Below are 12928 nucleotides of genomic sequence, written 5' to 3' on the forward strand. Positions count from 1 at the left end.
AAGTTCTTAGAACACCTATGTTAGTAAGCTCACCCGGAGCAGAGTACATGCCCAGTCAAGGATGTTTTCAGATGCCATTGACCATAGGTAGGCATGTTTTCCGCTCGGATCTAATAATTTTGGAGTCACAAGGTTTGGATGTGATTCTGGGTATGGATTGGCTATCGATGTATGGAGGAAACATCGACTGCCCTAGTAAGTCGATTTTGCTTACCACCCTAGGAGGAAGAAGGATTAAGTATGTATCCCGGCATGTGCCAAAGAGGACTCAAGTGAATTCCTTATCAGGAGTTGTACAGGAGGAAGTACCAGTGGTGAAGGATTTCCCTGATGTATTTCCAAAAGAATTTCCAGGCATGCCACCGGATAGAGACATTGAGTTTTTGATTGAGCTTTTGCCAGGCATAGGGCCAATATCTAAGAGACCGTACAGGATGCCCACAAAGTATTTGGAGGAAATCAAGAAGTAGATTAAGGAGTTACTGGATAAAGGCTATATTCGCCCAAGTTTGTCACCTTGGGGATCACTAGTGCTTCTAGTGGAGAAGAAGGACGGATCATTGAGGATGGTTGTTGCTTATCGGGGATTGAAAGAAGTGACAATCAAGAACAAGTGCCCACTGCCGATGATCAATGATTTGTTTGACCAATTACAAGGAGCTAAGGTATTTTCCAACATCGATCTGCGATCAGGACACCACCAGTTGAAGATTCAAGAGCAGGATATACCCAAGACAGCTTCTACCACAAGGTACGGGCTATATGAGTATACCGTTATGTCATTTGGTCTGACTAATGCACCTGCCTATTTCATGAACATGATGAACAAAGTGTTTATGGAGTTTTTGGATAAGTTCGTCGTGGTGTTCACTGATGATATTCTGGTCTACTCGAAGAATGAAGAGGAGCATAAGGAGCATTTTGGTACTTGGGAAGCTCAGAGAACATCAACTATATGCCAAGTTCAGCAAGTGTGAGTTTTGGTTGAAAGAAGTGGGATTTCTTAGACATGTGATATCCGGAGAAGGAATAGCAGTAGACCCCACCAAAGTTGTCACTGTGACAAATTGGGAAGCCCCCACAACAGTTGGAGAGATCCTGAGTTTTCTTGGGCTCGCAGGATACTACCGGAGGTTCATTGAGAATTTCTCGAAGATTGCCAAACCCATGACGGAGTTGTTGAAGAAAGACACCAAATTCAAATGGACTGAGGAATGTGAAGCCAGTTTCCAGGAGTTGAAGAAACATTTGGTTACATCACCAGTGTTGATTCTGCCAGATCAGCGCAAGGATTATGAAGTATATTGTGACGCTTCTCGTTGAGGACTTGGATCAGTGCTTATGCAGGAGGGAAGAGTTGTTTCATATGCCTCATGACAACTTAAGCCCCATGAGTTGAACTATGCCACCCATGATTTGGAGTTAGCAGCCGTAGTGCATGCGTTGAAGACATGGAGACATTTTCTCATCGTAAACCATTGTGAGGTGTACACGGATCACAAGAGCTTGAAGTACATCTTCACACAGAAGGAGTTGAATCTCAGGCAAAGGAGATGGTTGGATCTCATTAAGGATTATGATATGAGGTTGCATTATCATCCAGGAAAGGCTAACGTACTAGCAGATGCGTTGAGTCGCAAGAGCCCTGTGAACACCCTCATGACCGGAGAGTTACCAAAGGAGTTAGCCGAGGATCTTCGCAAGCTATGTTTGAAGATAGTTCCGAGAGGCTATGTAGCAACATTGGAGATTCAGTCTACTTTGATGGATAAAATCAGAGAAGCTCAGAAGACAGACAAGGAGATTGCCATGATAAAGGAGAAGATGAGCAAAGGAAAAGCTAAGGGATTTCGTGAGGATGAGCATGATACCTTATGGTTTGAGGACCGCGTTTATGTGCCTAAAGATTCGGAGATCAGGAAGTTGATTCTGCAGGAGGCCCATGATTCACCGTATTCGATTCACCCGGACAATACCAAGATGTATCTGGATTTGAAGGACAGTTTCTGGTGGACCGGAATGAAGAAGGATATTGCGAAGTATGTAGCAGTTTGTGATGTATGTTAGAGAGTGAAGGCAGAGAATCAGAAGCTAGCAGGATTGCTATAGCCATTGCCGATACCTGAATGGAAGTGGGATAAGTTAGGCATTGATTTTATCACGGGATTACCCAGGACTCGTTCAGGCTATGACTCGATATGGGTTGTAGTTGATCGTTTGATGAAGGTAGCTCATTTCATCCAAGTGAAGACCACTTATACAAGTGCTAAGTTGGCAAAGATATACATGACCAGGATCGTATGTCTGCATGGAGTTCCGAGGACCATTGTATCAGATAGAGGAACCTAGTTTACCTCAAAGTTCTGGAATCAGTTGCATGAAACTTTGGGTACCAGGCTAGAGTTCAGTACAACCTTTCATCCCAGACAGATGGACAGACCGAGAGAGTCAATCAGATTCTGGAGGACATGTTGAGAGCTTGTGCGCTAGATTATGGATCTAGTTGGGACAATAATTTGCCATATGCAGAGTTCTCTCACAACAATAGTTATCAGTCCAGTTTGAAGATGGCCCCTTTCAAAGCTTTGTACGGAAGGAGGTGCAGGACACCGTTGTTGTGGGACGAAGTTGGAGACCATCAGTTGTTTGTACCAGACTTGATTAAAGAGTCTGAGGAGAAGGTTAAGTTGATTCGCGATAGGCTCAAAGTAGCCCAGTCTAGGCAGAAGAGCTATGCAAATTCTAAACGCAAGGAGACAGTTTACGAAGTCGGAGACAGAGTTTATCTTCGTGTGTTCCCACTTCGAGGAGTTAAGCATTTTGGAGTTAAGTGAAAGTTAGCACCACGTTTTGTGGGACCATACAAAGTTTTGGAACGTATGGGAGAAGTTACTTACAAGTTGGAATTGCCCGAAGGATTGCCAGGAGTTCATGATGTGTTCCATGTTTCCCAATTGAACAAGTGCCACGCAGAGATGGCCGATATACCTCTGAGATATACAGTGCCACTGGAAGCGATTCAGTTGGATAGCAATTTGACCTATGAGGCGAAACCAATCAAGATTCTCGAGTTTGCCAGCCGAGTCAGACGCAACAAGGTTATCAAGTTTTGCAAAGTTCAGTGGAGCAACCATACCGAGGATGAAGCCACCTGGGAGCGAGAGGAAGACCTACTGAAGGACCACCCTCACCTATTTTCTAGCCAACCCGAATCTCGAGGGCGAGATTCATCTTAAGGGGGGATAGGTTTGTAACATCCCAAATTTTCAATTTGGAATGTTATACATTAGATCACCATTGCATATCATATTTTATTGCATTTTGGCTTGATCCTAGAAATTCTAAGCAACTCAAGGACCCACAGAGAGAGTTGGGGATTTCGTTATTTTCATATTTTGAGTTTTTCTCAAATTTTGAAAATAGGATAATTTGATTTTAATTATTTTATCTTTGTATATTTCTTTTATAAAATAAAAGAGAGGGAATAAAATGACTTTCCCAAAATAAAGAAATACTGGAGATTAAATATTAAAATCAAATAAATTTTATTTCGGAGTTTTATCGCTATTTTATTTGAATTAGGAAAAATGCGCGGTTTTCAAAATTGCATTTTAGGCCCAAATAAATGTTCATCTTGTCCGGCTTATTTTTAGAGGACGGGGAAAATTTATTTCGGGATTTTTGGAGTCCGTTTAGTATTTCTTTTCTATCTTTTTCTGCACGTCGTAATTATTAAAAAAAGTAAACCGACTCCGGGCCGTACCCGAGAGGGACTCCACCCGGGGGGGGGGGGCTTTATAAGCCGGGGGCCCCTTGCCCCGCAGCCCACACTGCCGCCCAGCCCACCCCGTGCCGAAACCCTAGCCCCCGCCGCCACGCCATCCCGCACCAGCCGCCCCGCGCCAACGCCGGAGCCGCCGCCGCCACAGCCCGTCCCGCCGCCGCCTCGCCGGAATCCCGCCAGACCCGAGGTAGCCGCCGCCGGGTTTTTTTGATAAAACCATTTGGGTTTTTTAAACCCTAGATCCGTTTTTCTTTAGTTTCGGTTAGTCGGTTTTTCTCGGTTTAGTTTATTTAGCGGACGTTCGTCCGTACGTTCGTTTTAATGAAAGGTTTTCACCGTTTAGCCGCAGAGGCGCAGACAGCGAACGTTCGTTCGTTAGCCTGTTCGTCAGTTTTTCTTTTTCTCGGGTTTTTTCGCGATTATTTTCGATCGCGATTTCTGATCCGATTTTCGTTTTAGTATAACTTTTCGCTCGTTTATCGGAATCAGGCAATTCAACCGCCTGGAGTTTTGTCTCGAAACCCTCTTTCCGTTTAACCAACTTTGCTACTGTAAAATTTGACTTAAGTCCAGATTTGTATTAGATCAATCCTCAAACAATTGCATGGTTAGGATCTGATTTAATATGTGGGTTTTGGGAAGTAGATGAGGTAGTACCTATTGTCCTGTTTATTATCAAACCTTTGGGAGTTACTTCTACGTTTGCTTATATTGCTATGCTACGCTAGTAGACGTGGATTGTGTGAGTGTATCCATGACAGATGTGAGTATTGTTAATTAATGGTTCAACTTAAGGTGGCAACTTTCATACACATCTGGGTGGATTGAGGCACCTGGGAACCCAGTGTTGCCTGTATTTTTGGAAATCCCGGGGTACCGTGTGATTTTCCTATGGACCGCCACCCAGGCTCAAAGGGATCATGAGATTATTCATGCTAGAAACTTCTGTATGCGTCCGCAAGCTACTATGGGCTCTAGCATAGTTGATTCAGTCGTGTGAACTCTTACAGTGGTAGACTAGAAGATGTAGGGGAAATTAGGTGTAACTGTCTACCCATCGTAAGGTGCTAACGCTTCTGAAAGACTGTGTCTCGGTCATCCGTTTCTCAAACACCATGTAGTGCGAGAAATCCAACGGAGGAGATCGAGTCTTGTGAGGAAAAGTGCGCAAACCTCTGCAGAGTGTACAAACTAATCATGGTTAGCCGTGTCCCCGGTTATGGACGTTTTGAGTATCTAGTACTTGGATTATCATGTGAATCTCATCATGTTACTTAAATTAATTTTGATTGGGTTTTAATGATGATGCTTAATTGGGATTGAGTTGGGTGAACCTTCTCAATGTTTAACAACCACCATGATAGTTAAATAAAACTTATTCCCTTGTTGTAGGGAAAAATTGGCTTTATGAAAAACTGTAACCATAGAGCTTTCCACCAGCCATATATGCATGTAGTGATAGCATTATTCTGTTCATTACTCTCTATGTGTTACATTGCGAGCATATTCCATGTGATGACCCGTTTTCGGGCTGCAACGTTCATGTTGCAGACTTTTCAGACGATGAGTAAGGAGCCTTCGGTCGTGATCTTTCACTCAGTGATGCCATTGGAGTTGATGGACTCACTTTATCTTCCAAGCCTTCCGTTGTTATCGTTATTAGATGGCCTTAAGCCATATTTATTGTAATAAGTTCTCTTTTGAGACATTCAATGTAATAAGTGTGTGATTGCTACTCTGTTATAAATCCTTTAAGTATTGTGCGTGTCAGCATTAATGATCCAGGGATGACATTGATGCACAGAGATCAGACTGTTTGAGGTCTGGTCGCCATAGGAAAATTTTTAGTTTTGGATTTGGAGTTAGGGGGACAGAGTAGTGTATTTTCCAACAGAGATTTATTTGTTCAAATTTGAACTTAAATTCGAACAGTACAGAAAAGTGTAATGGATGTGTATGAAAGTTATATCGATAAATAGGTGGGATTATTCTAAGATTTTAGGAGTTGGAATTATTCCATTTGGATAAATATTTTATCCTTTGGAATTTTTATAAAACATATAGAGAAAGAAAAAGAAAAGTGCACTGTGCCACTGGGCCAAAAAGGCCATAGTGCAATGATACGTCTCCGTCGTATCTACTTTTCCAAACACTTTTGCCCTTGTTTTGGACTCTAACTTGCATGATTTGAATGGAACTAACCCGGACTGACGTTGTTATCAGCAGAACTGCCATGGTGTTAATTTTGTGCAGAAATAAAAATTCTCGGAATGATAAAATCCACGGAGCAACTTTTTAGAATAAATAAAAAATACTGGCAAAAGAATCAGTGTTAGGGGGCCCACACCCTGAACACGAGGGTGGGGGGCGCGCCCCCTCCCCTAGGGCGCGCCCCTTCCTCGTGGGCCCCCTGGACGCCCACCGACCTCAACTCCAAATCCATATATTTGCTTTCGCGGATAAAAAATCAAAGAGAAAGTTTCATCCCGTTTTACGATATGGAGCCGCCGCCAAGCCCTAATCTCTCTCGAGAGGGCTGATCTGGAGTCCATTCGCGGCTCCGGAGAGGGGGATTCGTCACCATCGTCATCATCAACCATCCTCAATCACCAATTTCATGATGCTCACAGCCGTGCGTGAGTACTTCCATCGTAGGCTTGCTGGACGGTGATGGGTTGGATGAGATTTACCTTGTAATCAAGTGAGTTTTGATAGGGTTTGATCCCTAGTATCCACTATGTTCTGAGATTGATGTTGCTATGACTTTTCTATGCTTAATGCTTGTCACTAGGGCCCGAGTGTCATGATTTCGTCTGAACCTATTATGTTTTCATGAATATATGTGAGTTCTTAATCCTATCTTGCAAGTCTATAGTCACCTATTATGTGTTATGATCCGACAATCCCGAAGTGACAATAATCGGGATACTTCTCAGTGATGACCGTAGTTTGAGGAGTTCATGTATTCACTAGGTGTTAATGCTTTGGTCTGGTACTCTATTAAAAGAAGGCCTTAATATCTCTTAGTTTCCACTAGGGCCCCGCTGCCACGGGAGGGTAGGACAAAAGATGTCATGCAAGTTCTTTTCCATAAGCATGTATGACTATATTCGGAATACATGCCTACATTACATTGATAAATTGGACCTAGTTCTGTGTCACCCTATGTTATAACTATTACATGAGGAGTCGCATCCGACATAATTATCCATCACTGATCCAATGCTTATGAGCTTTTCACATATTGTGCTTTGCTTATTTACTTTACCGTTGCTACTGTTACAATTACTACAAAACTGCTACTGTTACTTTTGCCGCTGTTATCGTTCCTTCCATACTACTTTGCTACTAAATACTTTGCTGCAGATACTAAGTGATCCAGGTGTGGTTGAATTGACAACTCAATTGCTAATAGTTGAGAATATTCTTTGGCTCCCCTTGTGTCGAATCAATAAATTTGGGTTGAATACTCTACCCTCGAAAACTTTTGCGATCCCCTATACTTGTGGGTTATCAAGACTTTTTTCTGGCGCCATTGTCGGGGATCATAGCTCTATTTTTTGAGTCACTTGGGATTTATATCTTCTGGTCACTATGAGGAACTTGAAAGTCGAAAGAACTAAGATTTATCCCTTAACTACGAGGGGAGGTAAGGAACTGCCATCTAGCTCTTCACTAGATTCTCCTTCTATTATGAGGAAGCTTGCGACACCTAAACCTGCTTCTGCTATTAATTCTTATATGTCGCATGTTATTGATGATGACACTTCTACTATGCATGATACTTTGATGAAACTACTTCTATGCTTGAAACTACTGTGCCATTAGGTGAATTTCTTGATGAACAACTTGCTAGGGTTAGAGAGAACGAAATTATTGAAACTGATATTATTGAATATAGTGATGATTAAGGTTCTCCCCCTAAGTATGAATTGCATGTTGTTCCTGAGGGATATGTTATGGATGAAGAAACTGCTAGAGATTTTCTCGCTTGCAATGATAGATCTGATCTTAAGAAGTTATTAGCTAAACTAAAACAGAAAATTCTGAATGCTAGAATGAAATATGACCCCACTTTTGCTACTTCACCTATCTTTGTTACCAATAAGGATTATGAATTCTTTGTCAATCCTGAGATAATTACTTTGGTTGAATCTGATCCTTTTTATGGCTATGAATCTGAAACCGTTGTGGCACATCTTACTAAATTGAATGATATAGCCACCCTATTCACTAATGATGAGAAATCTTGCTACTATTATATCCTTAAGATATTTCCATTCTCATTAAAGGGTGATGCTAAAACTTGTTTAATTCTCTTGATCCTTGTTGTGTGTGTAGTCGCTAGGATATGATTTATTACTTCTCCGCTAAATATTTCCCTGCTCATAAGAAACAAGCTTCCTTGAGGGAAATATATAATTTTGTGCAAATTGAAGAAGAGAGTCTCCCACAAGCTTGGGGGAGGATTCTCCGACTACTTAATGCTTTGCTTAATGAAATACTTGATATCTTTTATAATGGACTAACTGATGCTTCCAAGGACCACTTGGATAGTTGTGCTAGTTGTGTTTTCAGGGAAAGAACAGTCGATCAAGCTGAATTGCTATTGAATAATATGTTGACTAATGAAAATAATTGGACTCTTCCTGAGCCAATTCCCGACCAAATTTCTAAGCTAACTCCTAAACGAACTCCGAAGAAAAGAGGTGTTCTATTTCTCTGTCCTAAAGATATGCAAGAGGCAAAGAAATCTATGAAAGAAAAAGGTATTAAAGCTGAAGATGTTAAGAATTTACCTCCTGTTAAAGTAATACATGGTCTTAATACACCACCTATTGAAGAAACACATGGTCTTGATAACCTGACACAGGTAGTAAAGGTAAATTCTCTCTATAGATATGATAAAGTTGAAATCCCGTCTACTAAGTTTCCTAGCCAATGTTTGGATGAATTTGATGACTTTATGGCTAGACAAGAAAACTTCAATGCTTACGTTGGTAGAGAATTAAAGAGTAATTCTTATATGATTGGATGCTTGAGTGATTATATGGCTAGAGTTAAAGGTGAACTTAAACTCATTAGTAAATATGCTTCTATGGTTACCACTCAAGTAGAACAAGTACTTAAAGCTCAAAGTGATTTGCTCGATGAATTAAATAATAAACATGATTTTGCTGTTAGAGTGGCTACTAGAACGGGTAAAATGACTCAGGAACCTTTGTATCCTGAAGGCAACCCTAAGAGAATTGAGCAAGATTCTTAGAGAAGTAATGTAGATGCACCTAGTCCTTCTAAAAAGAAGGAAAAGAAAAATGATAGGACTTTGCATGCTTCTAGTGAACTTGTTGTAGACACACCTGAGAATCCCAATGATATTTCTATTTCTGATGCTGAAACATAATCTGGTGATGAACATGAACCTAGTGATAATGTTCATGCTCAACCTAGCAATAAAATGATGTAGAGATTGAACTTGTTATTGATCTTGATAACCCACAATCAAAGAATCAACATTATGATAAGAGAGACTTTGTTGCTAGGAAGCACGGTAAAGAAAGAGAACCATGGGTTCAAAAACCCATGCCTTTTCCTCCTAAGCCATCCAAGAAAAAGGATGATGAGGATTTTGAGCGCTTTGCTAAAATGATTAGACCTATCTTCTTACATATGCGCTTAACTGATATGCTTAAAGTGAACCCTTATGCTAAATACATGAAAGATATGATTACAAATAAAAGAAAGCTACCGGAAGCTGAAATTTCCACCATGCTTGCTAATTATACTTTTAAAGGTAGAATACCTAAGAAACTTGGAGATCTAGGAGTACCAACTATACCATGCTCCATTAAAAGAAACTATGTTAAAACTGCTTTATGTGATCTTGGAGCCGGTGTTAGTGTTATGCCTCTCTCTTTATATCATAGACTTGAATTGAATAAGTTGACACCTACTATAATATCTTTGCAAATGGCTGATAAATCAACTGCTATACCTGTCAGTATTTTTGAGGATGTGCCTGTTGTGGATGCAAACGTCACTATCTTAACGGACTTTGTTATTCTTGATATTCCCGAGGATGATAGTATGTCGATTATCCTTGGTAGAACTTTTTTGAATACTGCAGGGGCTGTTATTGATTGCAACAAAGGTAATGTCACTTTTCATGTTAATGTTAATGAGCATATTGTACACTTTCCGAGGAAACAACCTCAAGTTCACAGTATTAATTCTATTGGAAAAAATCCATAGATTATTATTGGAGGTTTTGAATTTCCTCTTCCTACTGTCAACAAGAAATATGATATTCTTATTATTGGGGATGTGCATATCCCCATTGAGGTAACCTAGTGTTATTCCATATTTCTCCGGTTACATGTTATTCGGACTGAGTTTGTTAACAAGACTTGAGCAACCTTGTTAGTGGATTCCTTTTGATGATCATGAGATGGATGGAATTAGAAGGCACAACCTTCTGTACCCTCTTTCTACTTTCTGTTATTTAGATTAAATAAAGTAAAAATAGTATTTTCTGTCTGTTTTCTGAATTATCCATGCAATAAAAAATATCCCGAAAATAAAAGTTCTCCAAATGCCATGCAAATTTAATATGATTTTTCTAGAATATTTGAGAATATTTGGCACCGAGAACACAACAGGGGGAGCTGGCACCTGGCCACGAGGGTCCAGGGCACGTCCACTACCTCGTGGGCCCATGGTGGCCCCCCTCCACTTATTCCTGCACCCACACACTTCATCTTCCTCCCAAAAAAATCACCGTCCAACTCAAGCACGACTTCTAGCTCATTTGGCTGTGATTTTCGATCTCCTTGCTCAAAGCTCCATTCACAAAACTGCTTTGGGGGATTGTTCCTTGGTATGTGACTCCTCCAATGGTCCAATTAGTTTTTGTTCTAGTGCTTTATTCATTGCAAATTTTTGCTGCCTAGATGACCCTATTCTTGAGCTTGCATGTCAAATTTATGAGGTCCCAAGCAATTCTAATGCATGATATAGGCTCTAGGCACTTGTGGGAGTAGTTGCTATCAATTTTATAGAGTTTGGTTCACTTTTATTTTAAGTTACTAATAATTTCAGAAAATTTTAGAAAATGATTAAGAGATTTTTGAGGGGCTCTTCTAGCCAAGGCTCTAAGTAGAAACAAGCCAAGGAGAATGAAAAGGCCAAGTATAATCTTCTTCATGTGGCAGAAGTACGGCCATGTGAATGGCCTTGTGATGATTTCTTGAGAGCAGTCGGGATTCATGATGACTTTTATTCTTTGGCTGATAATGCGGGCCTCACCGACTTCCTCCACGACCAGGCTGAACAGTATCTCTTACTCACCAATACTTTCGTGCAAAATTTCTACTTTTATCCTAAGAAATCACCTCCTTCGGTAGTGTTTCATTTATATGATGTGGCTAGGGAGATGTCACTATATGAATTTTGCACAGTTTGCAAGATACCTTTCGGGGGCAGCTTAGAGGAACCACATCGTAGAGATGTGGATGGATTTATTCATACTATTACTATAAGGGAAACGAGGAAGGTTTCCATTGCAAGAATTACTAGCATACATTTTCCTGTTTTACGCTACTTTGCAATATTTGCTAGTCGATGCTTAATTGGTCGCGAAAACTGTGGAAACCTTAGTGTTCCTAATATTATCATTTTGTTCCATGCTTTGCTTCATGATAACTTTGTTAGTATGGGCGCTATTATTGCTAAACGATTAAGCCTGAACCGTACAAAGGGCCCCATCTTTGGAGGTATCTATGTTGCACGCCTTGCTAAACATTTCAGGATACCCATTAGGCATTTTGAGAAAGAGAAAAAGTTTTTGCCCCCTACTTTTCTAGATTATAAGAGCATGGTAGCACATCTGTTTATTGTTAATAATGATGATAAGATGCTTTTGTATAATTTGATATTTAATAAGGAACATAGTGAGACTATTATCTTGCATGCGCCCTCTTTGTTTGATTTAACTACAGGCCATTACCTCGTCTTGCCGGTGGCCGTTTACGCGTACTGGGGCCAGACATCAGCCGCAGAGCCCGAGCCGGAACCACCACTGGACCCTTATCGTCCCTCATTTTATAAGTGGGATCCGGAGGAGATCGCCAACCAGTGGCAATATGGTGACGCTCCTTAGTACACCCGAGAGAGTAGCCATGATCCATGGGTATAGACCAACATAGGCCAAAAGCCTAAGCTTGGGGGAGTACGTATTTCTCACCAACATTACATTCATGTTCACACACTCATTCTAGTCGTCGATGCTCATACTTTTTCATTGTACTATCCATGCTAGTTTAATTTCTTTTTCTAGCTTTCTTTTTGTGTGTTAGATAAACCTTAAGAAAAACCAAAAAATTAGTTAGTTTAATTTCTATGATGTAGTAGTAGTAATTTAAAAGAAAACCCAAAAAGATTTCTCGTTCTTCTTTTGCTTGTTGGGAGCTTTCCCGTGTAAATAGTTTTATTTATTTTCTTTCCTTTGGGGGTCGAGAGGAGAAGAACATAATGAAAATGGTTAGTGGCTCTTATATGCATGATTGTTGATTTAACCTAGAGCCCATATTACTTTGTCTTCTCCCTTGAATTGAATGCTTGTAGATTCCAGCTTAGTCCAATGCACGTGCACTATTATTATTATACACACCGTTCGGTCGTGCGAGGTGAAAGGAAATAATGGCGATATATGACTGACTGATTGAGATGAGAGAAGCTAGTATGAACTCGACCTCTCTAGTTTTTGTAAATATGATTAGTTCATCGTTCCTGATTCAACCTATTATGAATAAACATGTTCAATGACAATTAGAGATTATAGTTGCTTATGCCATGCTTAATTAGCTAGGAGCTTATAATGGTTTACCTTGCATGCCAACATGCTATTAAAATGGTTGTGATGTGGTATGAGAGGGTGGTATCCTCCTTTGAATGATTCGAGTGACTTGACTTGGCACATGTTCACACATGTAGTTGAAACAAAATCAACATAGCCTTCACGATACTTATGTTCATGGTGGATTATATCCTACTCATGCTTGCACTCAGTGTTGATTAATTTTAATGCATGTTCATGACTGTTGTCGCTCTCTCAGTTGGTCGCTTCCCAGTCTTTTGCTAGCCTTC

The sequence above is a fragment of the Triticum aestivum genome, chromosome 4B, assembly GCF_018294505.1.
Source record: "Triticum aestivum cultivar Chinese Spring chromosome 4B, IWGSC CS RefSeq v2.1, whole genome shotgun sequence".
NCBI lineage: Eukaryota > Viridiplantae > Streptophyta > Magnoliopsida > Poales > Poaceae > Triticum > Triticum aestivum.